The following is a 14,039-nucleotide window of genomic DNA, read 5'->3' on the forward strand; positions in this document are numbered from 1 at the left end:
GGTTTTTATAAGGGGTGGATCTGTAGCTCTCTGTTCCGTCATAATATTTTTTCAAAGAGCTACAGTTCTGCAGCTAAATGGAATAGCGCTACATAAATATGAGAAGTTGATGATGGAGAAGCTGAAACCATCCCGTTTGTCATAAAGTTGAGTTTTTAGTTTGCCGTTAATATCTACTATCAATGAAATATCTAAGTATGAAACAGAAGTGGACGACTAGGTGGTGTCTTTTATTTCGAGTTCACTGGGATATATTGAATCGACATATGAATGAAAATTATTATTGTTAATAATACATCGTCGTATAGCGACAGCATAAAAAATAAATAATGAGCGGATCGAGGAGCCGATTTTAATCAGATTGCATGTGTTCTGTTTCAACCCTCCCCGGTGGACTATCCCAGTATTCCAGCATTTTTCATTTTCAGTGCATCAATAACAAATTCCCTACGGATAACGTTCATGAAAGTTATTGTATTTCAATTACATTTTATTCTACACTTAAGGGGGGAGGGGGGGGGGGGGGGAGAGAGAGATGTTTACAAGTCTAGCATCCAGAAATACTGAAAATTCACTATATAGCTGCAAAACTATAGCTCTGAGAAAATATTGGAACAGATGAGAGAGATCTGATATGTCCTAATATTTTCTCATAAAGGTACAGTTTTGCAGCTAAAAATTCGCTAGCTTACGGTATCCACGGGACACTAACAAACGTCAATGCAACTTTTGCTCTTGAATAAATTATGCAAATTGACCACCATATTGAAAATGAGTTATCGTTCTTTGCCCACGCTTCGATTCGTCTAGCTAACTGCGCAACTAAAAATAGTATAGGTAATTTCCGAATGAAGTATGCGCAGTTATTGCCCTTTGATAACTCTTTTTTAACTCTAACGTGACATGCAAACAGCAAAGAAATCGGTTAATATTTGGAATTTTGGCGATTTTTTTTAAAGTTATGGTAGGTTAAAAAAAGGGATTTACATATTAAAGATGCAAAAATTAAACAAGTTTAGACAATTATGTGCAATTTCTTCAGATTTTGTGACAATTGTTTGAAATTATTTAGGCTTTCTACTTTCGATTTCGCAAAGGTTCATTATGCGTCGTTCTATGGATTTTTGCGTCGATCACCCCAATTGAGATTGGGTGTTCGTTCATGATTGGATGTTTCTGTCTGATTAAAGGTTGTTTTTTTACATTTCAGAAATTGCTAGATCTGAATTATTACTTTGTAACGAAATATATGTATGCATATATCTGATACACAGTGCAGCGACTGCCAGTGTACATATGTGCATTTTACACATGCATATTGGTGGTATACATTGCATTAGCTTAGCAAAGTAGTAGCTACCAGTTGGGGTAGGGAGGTTCATATATGCTTTTTTTATTGCAGTGCAGTGACAGTGTGCACCAATTACTTTTGGCTTAGTATAGTAGCTATCCATAGCTTAATTTAATTTGTCCGTACAGTGCAGTTTCGCTACTAGCTACTACTTCAATTAAGACGCGTGCAACGTTCGTACTTGATACGTTTACAATATTGTTTATTTTGATATGCTAATCAAGGTGCGCTTGCGCACTTGCGCTCTTCCGGAAGGAGCATAGTAAGTGTAGAGAACGTTTGTTAGTGCGCGGGAGTGGGGGTGTAAAGATCGTCTTAGTTTGAGTGCGCATTAGTCATACATGTCTATTCCTATAGAGACAACCCTGAGTAGTTGGATCTCAGCCAATCAGAAAGCTCGGAATTACTCAGTCATATAATAAATTACGAAAGCCCAATAAGCTTATTTTCGTAGCTGAAAAAAATCTTCACGTTATAACGCAAATGTTACACGTTTATTCGCGATTTTCGCGTTATACAGCGAATAAACGTGAAACTTTCGCGTTTTAACGTGTAACTTTCGCTAAGAATGCGTATTTTTTTCACGTTATAACGCGAAATATTCTATTTGGATATAGTTATGTAAAACAGGAACCTGTGATTAGTACAATGAACGAAGACTGATGTTTATGCATTTATAAGTAACCTTAAAGTAAAAATCTATTATATATACACACACTAGCACGTCTACATTTTATACACGCATATTTCAGAATGTTTGGCAAATATGCTATCAAAGTTTTATTGAATGCAAAGTAGAATTCACTTGATATTTGTAATTGATTAATAAGTGTTGCTTAGCTAACAATAGCTTTTAATACAGGGGTATACAATTTCTTTCATTGAAATTAAGCCTTAAAATGTCACAGAATTTTAAAGAACTAACAACCACTAAATCTTTGAATTTATATTTTGTTATTGAGAAAACAATGCTTAATCTACATTTGCTTTTGATTCGTTTGATATTTAACCTGAAAACCTCCTCAGAATGTCTCTAGAAAGCACTTAATGACCTTACTGACCTAAGTCATTTTCTCCCGATAATAAACGAATCCACACTTTTGAAAGATTGTGTCCCTTGGTAGTCATTCTTTTGGAAAGACCCATAGAATTATCATAGCAACCGTTGTAACTTACTGTTTTGTAACGTTGTCATTTGACATCTTTTTGCTTTGGTTTGGACATTTTTCATTTTCTAGAAAGACCTCTCGTATGTGACAATCAATAACACAAAATATGTTCCAAAATTTAAGTACGATGGAATCAAACGTCAATAAGATGATCTTCTTACATAAATCAAGAGATGTGTATATACAAAATTAAAATTACAGCATTGTCATTATAACGCGGAAGTTTTGCGTTATAACGCGAAAAATAATTTCTGCCACGAAAATGAGCTCAATGGGCTTTCGTAATAAATAGTATATTTATATACCCACAAAAAACTTTAGTATTGGAATTTTTAACATTGTTTTAAAGTTATTTATGAAGATAAATATCTTAAATGATAATGAACTCCTGGATCCACCACTAAATTGTAAAAACGATACTTAAAATGTAGTATTATTTTAACGGGAGCAATCCCCTGAAATTGTCATGGAACCTATCCTCCACCTTTAATTCAAAACAGTTTTATGTACTTGTATGTACATCCTTCATAACCGTCACATACATAAAGGGATTCCCATGATAAAAATTCAACTTCCACGTCGTACTATCACTGACAATGATAATTGTGTCCCTATGTTTGGCCGGCGAGACAATTAAATGACATACACAGAAAGATGCACAAAATAAAATTGGAAACGTGGTAGATTTCTTTAATTTTACACACACACAGATCGCAGAATGACACGTGGTAACAAACACGTGTAACTTCCGGTACAGGTACTACACACAAGTTTGCCTATACCGCAGTATACGTCTATGGTATATGTAACACATATGAAGGTCCTTACATTTCCCAGTCACTCACCGTTGTTATACTGCTGAAATTATCTACATAAGAGGAAGATTACAACCAGGAGCCTAGTTTCTTATACCGGCTCATCTTCACAAGTCAAGGGTTATTGGTTAGTGCGAGGTAACGAATCAATAACCCTGGACTTGTGAAGATGATACCGGCTCTACTATCAACAACAAAATAGCAACGCCTCCTCGTGGTTGATAGGCAGTACACTGTTAAAAGCTACTTCCACGTGCACATAGAACTTTCCTTGCTCCTTGTAACTATGAATAATGAATGCAAATTAGGTTACCTATGACGTCGCAACATTGAAGTGGGGCGTATATTGATACGACCCTATCAGGTATGCGCATTTCTATTTTCAGACGGGATTTTCCCTTTGCACATGCGCACTGATCAGAAATTGAGAGAATATAAATAAGCGCTTCGTTGGGAATTTTTTTTATAGAAATTGATCAAGAAATGAATTTTTAATGAATTTTTTAATATTTTCGACTGGTTGTGATTAAAGAGATTGATATACTCCCAACTCGGTGATTAAACTAATAATTGTTATGAGGATATTTTGATTTGAATCTTCGATTTTTGTAAGTAGCTTGAATTTCCTCTGACGATTAAGTTGCAGTAAGTCCGATTCTGAGTTTTTTCCTCATTTTCTGGGTAAATCATTTCCTTACAGCAAATTTTGAGAAAAATACTACTTCCGGTTGATTGTTTTCATTATTTAACGTAATTTTTCGTTAGATTTTTAAATTTTTCTCGGCTTTTGAAATTATATTTCAAAGAGAATTTTATTCAAATATGCATTCTTATCTCTAAAGTTTTCAAATTTAGGGAATACACTTGATTTTAGCTCCCATTTCTATACAAACCCCCATAAAATAAAAGAAAATAATCAGTTATCTTCGTCAAGATTCAATAATGACTTGTTCTGGCAGATGGGGCAGTGCCTGTCTGAACTGTTTTACTTATTGCCCCTACACCACAGTCAACAATGCTTATTGTCCACTTGCTTTCATTTATATCAAAATTTAAAAATCATCTGATGTGCTAAGCTAAATGTGTTTTTATCCAGCCCTCTGCATACAATATTTTGTACAAAGACTACAAGCTCTTGACTGAAGAGGGGTAATGCTAATCCTGAAGAGATTATTTTGCCAATGGCATGGCCTATATTGAGACATCAGATTTCGTAACAAGGAAATCAAAATTTGTTGTAAGTCAAGGTGATTCTTTCATTCGTTTGGCACCTAGCGCCCCCACTGAGCATGTAACTAGATTACTTCACCGTCTGATAATTCTTCTATTTTTAATTTCATATATGAATTTTCTTCTTGAGGTGGATAAGTAAAATTTTTAATTTCCAACTCTACTTTTCGCCATGTACGTCAGGCCCGTAGGCAGGATTTTTCAAGGGGGGGTACATAGACTCGCAACGCGAGTCTATATTGTAAAGTAGTACAGTATAACAGAATGCGTCTTGTCTCTACATCAGTTTATTTCAGAATGCCGAGTACATGTTATTAAAGAGCATGCAAACACGTGGTTATCAGTGTGTGCGGTAAACAGGGATAATCTCAGAGTTTGATATATACAATGCATATACGTTACATCCCCCTTCTTTAATTATTCTTATTTTACATTATAAGAGAGTGAAAAAATACTGCAAAATTAACAAAGTGTTATGAATTAAATTAATAATTCAGAGTTATGATAAAAATAAGAACTATCTTTTGTCTCTAAAATATCGGGATATATATTTACACTATATATATATATATTTGAGGATTATTATGCCTCATCACTTTATATAATCACTTATACATTTTGAAGTCCTCGTATCGTTTCGGCAATTTAATTTCTCTGGTAGATCTCCTGGTCGAAGTCAGAGCATAATTGGTCTTATCTGCTGACGGTGGTTTATGATTTTCAATTGTAGTCTTATCTGCTGATGGTGGTGTGTTTTCGGCTGTGCTAACGGTCTTATCTGTCACTACCTCGTTATTTTCGACAAATGGCTCATTTGTGCAACGCAAATGTTTTCTGTTTCGTCGATAGAGGCGACCATCCTCCGTGATCACTTGATACGAGCGGATGTTTACTTTTTCGTTGACCTTTGCCTTCGTCCAATTTTTTTCATGTCCAAAAGGTCGAATTCTCACGGTTTCCCCACTTTTAATCTCTGGTAGGTCTTTCGCTGTGCGATTGTAGTAAAATGCTGATCTATGTTTCCGTTCTCTCAATCGCTCTTTGACATTTGGGGTTAGGGCTGGTTTCAAAAGTTCGGTTTTGATTGGTAGCAGAGTTCTTGTACGGCGTGCCATTAGTCGTTGAACTGCAGAAGTTCCAATATTTTCAGAGGGAGTATTTCTCCAATCTAATAGAGCGAGGAAAGGATCGCTTTTATCTAATTGGCATTTCTTCATTAGGTTTTTTGCAATTCTAACTGCATTTTCAACTTTCCCATTAGATTTTGGGTACAATGGCGATGACGTAGTATGCTTGAACTCATAGTTCTCTGAGAAATAAGCAAATTCCTTGCTATTGTAAGGCGGGCCGTTGTCTGAAATCAAAATTTCAGGAATTCCGTGTCTGGCCATTTGTGCCTTGAGTTTGGTGATGACTTCCTTTGATTTTTTATCATGTAGACGATCAATTTCAAAAAAATCGGAATAGTAATCAACAGTGATGAGATATTGTTTGTCATCAAATTGAAAGAGGTCAGTTCCAATTTTCTGCCATGGTCTATCGGGAATTTCATGCGAAATGAGAGTTTCTTTGCCTTGCTCACCCTGTATGGTAGCGCAGACTGGACATTCCTTGATAAAAGATTCGATATCTTTCATCATGTTTGGCCAATATAGTGATTCTTTGGTTCTACGGTAACATCCTTGAATACCAATGTGGCTGGAGTGTACCTTTTGAAGAATTTCACCTTTCAATGTAGGTGGAATAACAATGCGGTCTCCTTTGAAAATTAAACCATCCTGTGAAGTCAATTCGTCTCTGAATGTGTAGAAGATCTGTATATCGGGTGTCAGTTCATCTCGCTCCGGCCAACCATCTTTGATTGTTTTGTACAGCTTTTGCATTGTTTCATCACGCGAGTTTGCAGATTTGATTTTCTTTAGAGTTTCGGACGAGATGGTGACGTATTCACTCATTGTAACGGACTCTGCATCTTTTTCAGATTTTGCACGGTCGGTAATGGCGAGTACTCTGTCTTCAGAATCATTTCTTTGTATCTGTACAGTTGGCAGATAGGCTCGACTCAGTGTATCAGCAAGATACATTTCAAGACCTCGTTTGTATGTGATCTCGTAATCAAACTTCTGAAGACGCAAGAGCATTCGTTGAAGACGTTTAGGAGCGGAAACTAAACTTTTCTTGCTGATGATTTCTAGTGGTTTGTGGTCTGATTCCACTTTTACTTTCCGTCCAAGTGTGTAATGCTCAAAGCGTTCCATGGCAAAGAGAACAGCGAGTAGTTCCTTTTCAATCTGTGCGTAGTTGACTTCGGTAGGCGTTAATGCACGGGATGCATATGCAACGGGTTGCTCATTTTGTATGAGACAAGCTCCTAGTCCGCGTTCAGATGCGTCACACTGTACCGTCGTCGGTAGGTTAGGATCAAAGAAACGAAGTATAGGACTCGTAGATAGTAGTTTTTTCAATTCGTCAAATGTTTTGCCATGTACAGCATTGTCCCACACAAATTCCGATTCTGCTTTTAGTAGGTCTCTGAGGGGTGCTGTTATCTCCGAGAGATTTGGCGCGAATTTCTGGACAAAATTTACCATTCCTAGTAAACGTTGTATGTCTGCTTTGCATTTAGGTCTTGGCATTTCAGTGATTGCCTTGATTTTTAAGGGGTCAACTTTGAGTCCATCGCTTGAGATAATGTGTCCTAAATATGACACGGATCGCAATTTTAGTTTCATTTTGTCTTTGTTGATTTTTATCCCTTTCTCCCTGCATCTCTCTAGCAAGGTAGATAATTTTTTGTCGTGATCACGTATGGCCTCGTCATCCGAGTTTCCACAACCGTATACGACTATGTCGTCATGAATCGCTTTGATTCCATGTATACCAGATAGAGCTTCATCCATTCTCCGCTGGAATTCTTCGCTTGCTGGTTTAATACCGAATGGCATGCGGAGCCATCGATATCTACCCCAAGGGGTTCCGAATGTTGTGAGAAAACTACTCTCATCATCGAGAGTAATATGCCAAAAGCCATCCTTGCAGTCTACTACAGAAAAAATTCTGGCTTGGCTTAGTTCTGGCAAAATATCATCTATAGTTGGTGTTGCATAGTGATTTCTCTTTAGCGCTTTGTTCAGAGGTTTGGGATCTATACACAGACGCATTTTCCCACTGGGCTTCCGTACAGCCACCAATGACGATATCCAGTCAGTCGGTTCTGTTACTGGATAACCCTACATATATTCAAAAATGTAAAATTCAAGACAAAGAGAGCCTTTTTATCAAATTATGAACACCATATGAAGAGATATATGTTCGTTTTACTAAATTAGAGAGAGAGAGAGAGAGAGAGAGAGAGAGAGAGAGAGAGAGAGAGAGAGAGAGAGAGAGAGACTGAGAAACTAATATGGATTTTGAATAATGAAAGTAAAGAAATTTTATGTTTGCTTGAGAAATCTATTTTTGAAAACAGTAAAAGAACTAATTTGTTTACGTCGTTACGGTAATATAGGGTTATTGAACTTAACGTCGTTACGCTCATACTCGGAATGTTTCGGGCGCCCACATTTTACGCAATGCAAAGTTAGCGTTCAATAAATTCTCAGGATATTGAAACGCTAACATTCTCTAGATTTTACGCAGATTTTATAATAGACTATTTATTAGCTATATAATAAAATACGCCATCGCGCTATCACGCTAATACACAAGACGCCATCGCGCTATCACGCTAATACACAACACGCCGTCGCGCTATCACGCTAACACAATGCTGCGCTATTGCGCTAGCACACAATACGCTGTCGCGCTGTCTCGATAACACACAACACGCTGTCACAATTTTGCACAGTCAATGGCGTTCGATTGTGTATTACCGCAATAGCGCGATAGCTTGTAAGCTTGACAAAAGCTATTACTAAGCTATTACGCCTTTGCACATGGCCCTATCCGGACACCATAATTTATTAACTTCTACTTTTGCACAAAAGTATATTAATATTTCACATCAACACTAGAGACAATGATGCCTGGTTATGATTATGTAATAAGCAATAATGTTCATTTTCCACAGAAATAATGTTTAGATTATGCTTCTTTTTGTTAACAATGCCTTCCGGGGCCCTTGATTGGTCAATGAAATGTCTTGTATCTTGAATACTAAATTCCTACAACACTCAACATCCAAAGGATCGGATCTAATAGTAGATACGAAGTCAAATGAATAAGAATATAAAAAGCACTAAAAATGACCAACGACACGAACAACAGTAAATTGTTAAAATTTTCGGGACAACGTGTCCCTTCCTCGGGACGATAGAATATTTACATAGAAAAGAAAACTAAATAGAAAAGAAAACTAACACTACAACTATTTAGTTTCAACTACAAAAACTGATAACAAACAAAACGTCTACATATCAAAATTATCGAGTGTAATATGTGGCATTAGAAAGTCTGTTCTAATCGAGCGTCAAGGTCAAGACTGAAGAAACTAAATAGGCAACATTGAAATACTGAATATGAATACCGTACCCATGTCCATGATCTAGGTCAAATTGCTTTTGTATTTTATGTATACACCTGTTTTTAGTACAGATTAATTTTTTTTATATTGATTATGAAGTTTTATTCCTTATATTTTGTCAGAAAAATCCTACAATACCATAAACATTGCCCTTATATATGAAAAATTTTACTCTAAAAAAGGTCCTCATTTTTCACAAAAAGACAGTGATGCGTTCACAGCAAGAAAGACAACTCTTAAAGTACGCCGAGGAAAACACGATTATACAACTTTGAATATAAATCGCTTCAAACAGAGCAAATGTACATTTTATTGGGATTTGATTTTATCAATTCCTCTTTGCAGTTACTCGGCTCAAAGACAGTAGTGGTGTGGACTTTAGCACTTCTTTACAAACAGATGTACATGTAAGGTTCATCGCTAGCAGTAACTATTTCGTAATCTGTTTACATATTACACGTAGAAATACAATCTAATGTCAACAGCGATATTTCACACCATCATGCAGACCCAATATCACCGATCATAACATACAGTACAGGACAAAATCACGGTGTCCCGCGGACTGAAATCGTGGGCCTAGAAAAAAGTCGGTGTCTTTTAAATTGCGTTTCCTGCGTATTCTATAGCAGTTGAGTTGACCTATAAATTCGAAGATACATATACATGTACACACCAGAGGGGGATCCAGGAATTGCGGTTACGGGGGGCGCCACTTTATGATGCAAGGGGTCTGGGGGCCGCTTTGAGGCCCCCAGTGGGTCCAGGGCGAAGCCCTGGTGGGGGCTGAGGGGGCGAAACACTCGGAAGCTCCTGATGTTATAGGACTTGAAATATGTTTCCTATTTAGTCATTTGTACTATTTTCTATCATTTTAATCAGGTGAAATTAATAAAATGACGCAAATTTTAAGAGTTTTTGAAAAAAATTAAGTTCTCCCAATAAAGTAATTCAAGAAATCAAAATATTTTGCCATTTATTTCCCCGGGAGTGGAAGAAATTTTTGCTTCTTTTATCGTTTAGTATATTTATGTGAACAAGACACCACGATTTACCTTAAATTTGAAAAAAAAATTAGTGGGGGGGGGGGGGGGGGGCGGCTGCGCCCCCTTAAATCCGCCACTGCACACGTGTTCACAATCGGGAAATCAAATGATCGTCAAGTGATTTGTTAAAGCGTCAAATTGAAGCGAACCGAAAATATCGTGAATCGTCATCCATTCAATGTTAGTTAATGATAAAACCTCTGAACTCGACGGTAAACTCATTTTAATCATTTTAGTATGGAAAAAAAAAACCAGTAACGCAGTTCAAGCTTTTCCAAACTTTGATGAAATATTATCATTATAAAATTTCAGATCTTTTTAATACACATTTTCCCGTGTATTATAGGGTTGTTGTGACTAACGTGCGTGTTGTGACTAACGCGCAGTCACGCTTTTGCAAATGGCCCTATTCGAACACCATAGGGGTTACAGAATTCAAAGCGTGTTTTACTAGATAAGTTGACATATTTAGCTTGTTTACAGCTATAGAGATAAAAATAGTCTAAAATTAACATACGATGGATTCTTTTCACAGTGATGTCCCCGCTTACTCTTACTCGTTTAGGTGAACACTTCAACAATATTCGGCAACCACACGTACGGATGCAAATTTAATCGATATTTAGGTGAAATTTTCAATTATGCTGCCACTCCACTTGATATAACTTATACGCTTGGTTTCTGTACATAACGTAGCTGCAGAACTGTAGCTCTCTGAAAAAATATTTTGACATAACAGAAAAATATTTTTTCAGAGAGCTACAGTTCTGCAGCTACACATAACGCTGTAGCAGATACTTCAATGATTTCCGAGATTTCACGTCAAATAAACGATATGAAAACTTCAATTTTAGTGTGTGACAATAGAGGGTACAGCTTTCAGTGGAGGTAGAGGGCAATGAACCAATCTCTTAGTTATTGGTTATTAAGGAAATATAAATTATTTCCAAAAATACACATGGATCACAGCAATGAATTTATTCAGACGTTATACCTATGTTTTCTTTTTTACGTTCTTTTAAATTACCACACTTAAACGTTTCTTATACAAAAAACGCTATTTTGTATTAAACACAGTAACCCTTTATCCATAACCACGTATTTTCATGCGTGTACGAAATGATCTAATGTAAAATGAATATCATTATTTAAAATTTGATTGTGAAAATTCAACATAATATAAAATATACTTATCTATTATCTAATGTGCATAATTCAGCTGTTGATTGTCTTTAAAAAAGAAATGAAAGAGGGAATGGTTTCAATACGAAATTGGCCCTGTATTTTTCTAGAATATGAAATTGTAAAACTGATATCGTGTCTTCTTTTGTTTGGCCAATCGCTCTTGGACCACCCCTAAAGTACAAAAATTTAAAGTTGTAAAGTATATATCCAACATTCCAAAACCTCTTTGGAACTAGCCTATGTCACATATTGCTACTATTTTAGGTCACCTGAGTCGTTAGTCTTCGTCCGTTAGTAAGTCTACATGTTTAACTTCTTGAAAGCTACAAAACCAATTGTTACCATTTTGTGGTGTGAAACTTTTTAAGGAAATAAGGAATGTAAATTGTGAAATTTATTATCTTAGCTCCCAAAATTGCCACAACAAATGCCAATTTTTCAAAAATCTTCTTCTCAACTCCCACACGTGTGAGAAAAACCAAATGCATAGTTATGATGTACATGAAGCCCTTTACCAATAATGTGAAATTCACGGCCCCTTAGTCAAGGGTTCAGTCTCTAGGGTGGGACAGGTTTGGCCATTTATTATAGCTATTTTAATCTTTAAAAATCTTTTTACTCTCAGTCCTGATTGAGAAAAATTAAATGCAAGGTTGTGATGTCCATGAACATCTCTATTGTGAAAATCATGGCCCCTGGATTAGGGATTTAGGTTCTAGGGTGGGGCCAATATAGCTCTCTAGTGAAAACGAATCAAATATTCCGTCTTTACTCTCAGACAGGCGAGAGGAAATACAATATACATGGCCTATGTAAAGGCTTTGGTATTCAGGCGACCGTTAAGGCCTGTGGGGCTCTTTTGTAAAGAGTAAAATCAGACCGTCTCCAAAAACAGCGAGTGCACTATAGTGTGATTAATACGAGTTTCTCTTTGTAATATGGAACTTTGACAACACCCCCCCCCCCTTCTTTAGGCCAAAATGAAATATGTGCGTTTCCTATTTCACTCCTAAATATATTTAGGTAGGGTTGTTAAGTAAAAATTTTATTTCATTAAAGCATTTTATTTGAAATCTTAGTTTTTGATATGCTTTCAGTACAGGTCTATATACATTACAAATACTTTTTACAGATTTTGAAGATCAATTAATAGTAGTTTTAATGTAAATCAGAGAAACTCGAATGCAAAAAGAAAACAAATTCCAAATTCAGGATTTCTATTTTCTTTTACATACCGTACATGTATATTATCAATAAAATATTTAGGGTCGGCAGCAAAAGGGTAGGTAGGGTTGGGAAGCCGGAAACACACATAGATTTTATTTTGGCCCTATCAGAAATATGTATTCCATGCAAACGGTGACTGGAATTTGGTGCAAACACTGTACATCTTTTTCAGTTGTATAAAGACGAGTGCCCATTCGCTTTTTGTTGCTATCATATTTTGGTCATATTGCCCACTGCAGCCTTTTTTAGTTTGGTGTACGTGTATGTTGTAACTTTCTTTTCGGTAGGTGTAACCAGTGTTTACTTTTTCTTCATGTCATCACCCTGCAGTTAACTAGTAAAATCAATTATAATTGAACTGACAGTCTAAATTAAATTTCAAGCCTGAATATCACAAACAACAAAGTTAATCAGTAAAGTTTGCAACTCTTTGATGTTCTCATTTACATATATTAAATATTTTAACATGTAAATACAGTGAAATATCTTTTCCGTGACAACGATACAATAAGCGTTGCCCCAAAACAATTTCCCTTTTCTTAGATGACGTCAATTTTGAAACCCAATTTTGGAACATCTTGATGATGAAAGGTGAAGATAATGAACATTGATCAATCTCATAACTCCTATAAGCAATAAAAAAATGGATAGCTGGGCAAACACGGACCCCTGGACACACCAGAGGTGGGATCAGGTGCCTAGGAGGAGTAAGCATCCCCTGTCGACCGATCACACCCGCCGTGAGCCCTATATCCTGATCAGGTAAACAGAGTTATGCGTAGTCAAAATCAGTGTGCCAAGAACGGCCTAACAATCGGCATGAAACACGTCAGACAGCATTTGACCCAATTATATGTTGTATTGGCATAACAAATAATTCTCAGATCAGAAATGTTAATGTACCGGCTACATTTATATACAAGCGACATTTCAAATCCACTGGGGCTAAGCCCGTTTTGGGCCCGAACTCTGTGATACCATCTATATTTATGGTATCACAGAGTTCGGGCCCAAAACGGGCTTAGCCCCTGTGTTCAAATCAAAGAATGACTACATCGCAAAGATGGTTTGATATTAATCTCAAATCCAAATGACATTTTCTTAAACTCATCACATTATGATTGGTTCATTACCTCCACCTCCACCTCCACCGACAGCTGTACCCCCTAGTGGCACACACTAAAATTGAAGTTTTCACCGTTTATTGACGTGAAATTTCGGAAATCATGGAAGTGTCTGCTACAGAGTTATGTGTAGAAACCAAGCGTATTAGATATATGTGGAGTGGCAGAATAATTAAAACTTTCGCTAAATATCGATCAAAGCATCCTTACATGAGGTTATCGAATTTTGTTAAAGTGTTCACCTATTTCTAGCACAAACTGCGAGGTGGGAAACGAGCAAGAGTAAGCGGGGACATCACTGTGTTCCGTCGTATGTTGATATAAGACTAGATTTAGGGTACTGTAAAGTGCGAAACGAAACGAAATCTAC

General features: G+C 36.5%; 1 protein-coding gene across 3 annotated transcripts in view; it reads right to left on the minus strand.

Annotated features, from left to right (window-relative positions):
* LOC125656632 (serine/threonine-protein kinase TBK1-like) overlaps positions 1 to 14,039 on the minus strand; it is a 95,082-nt gene that overhangs the window by 67,086 nt on the left and 13,957 nt on the right. The window contains exon 1 of one of the 3 annotated variants that reach the window (XM_056143646.1): positions 3,366 to 3,393. The exons of the other annotated variants lie outside the window; for them this stretch is intronic. The gene's annotated coding sequence lies outside the window, so the exon portion shown is untranslated. Of the gene's footprint in view, positions 1 to 3,365; positions 3,394 to 14,039 lie in introns of those variants that run through there. 3 annotated transcript variants of the gene reach the window in all.

Source organism: Ostrea edulis, chromosome 7, assembly GCF_947568905.1.
Source record: "Ostrea edulis chromosome 7, xbOstEdul1.1, whole genome shotgun sequence".
Lineage (NCBI taxonomy): Eukaryota > Metazoa > Mollusca > Bivalvia > Ostreida > Ostreidae > Ostrea > Ostrea edulis.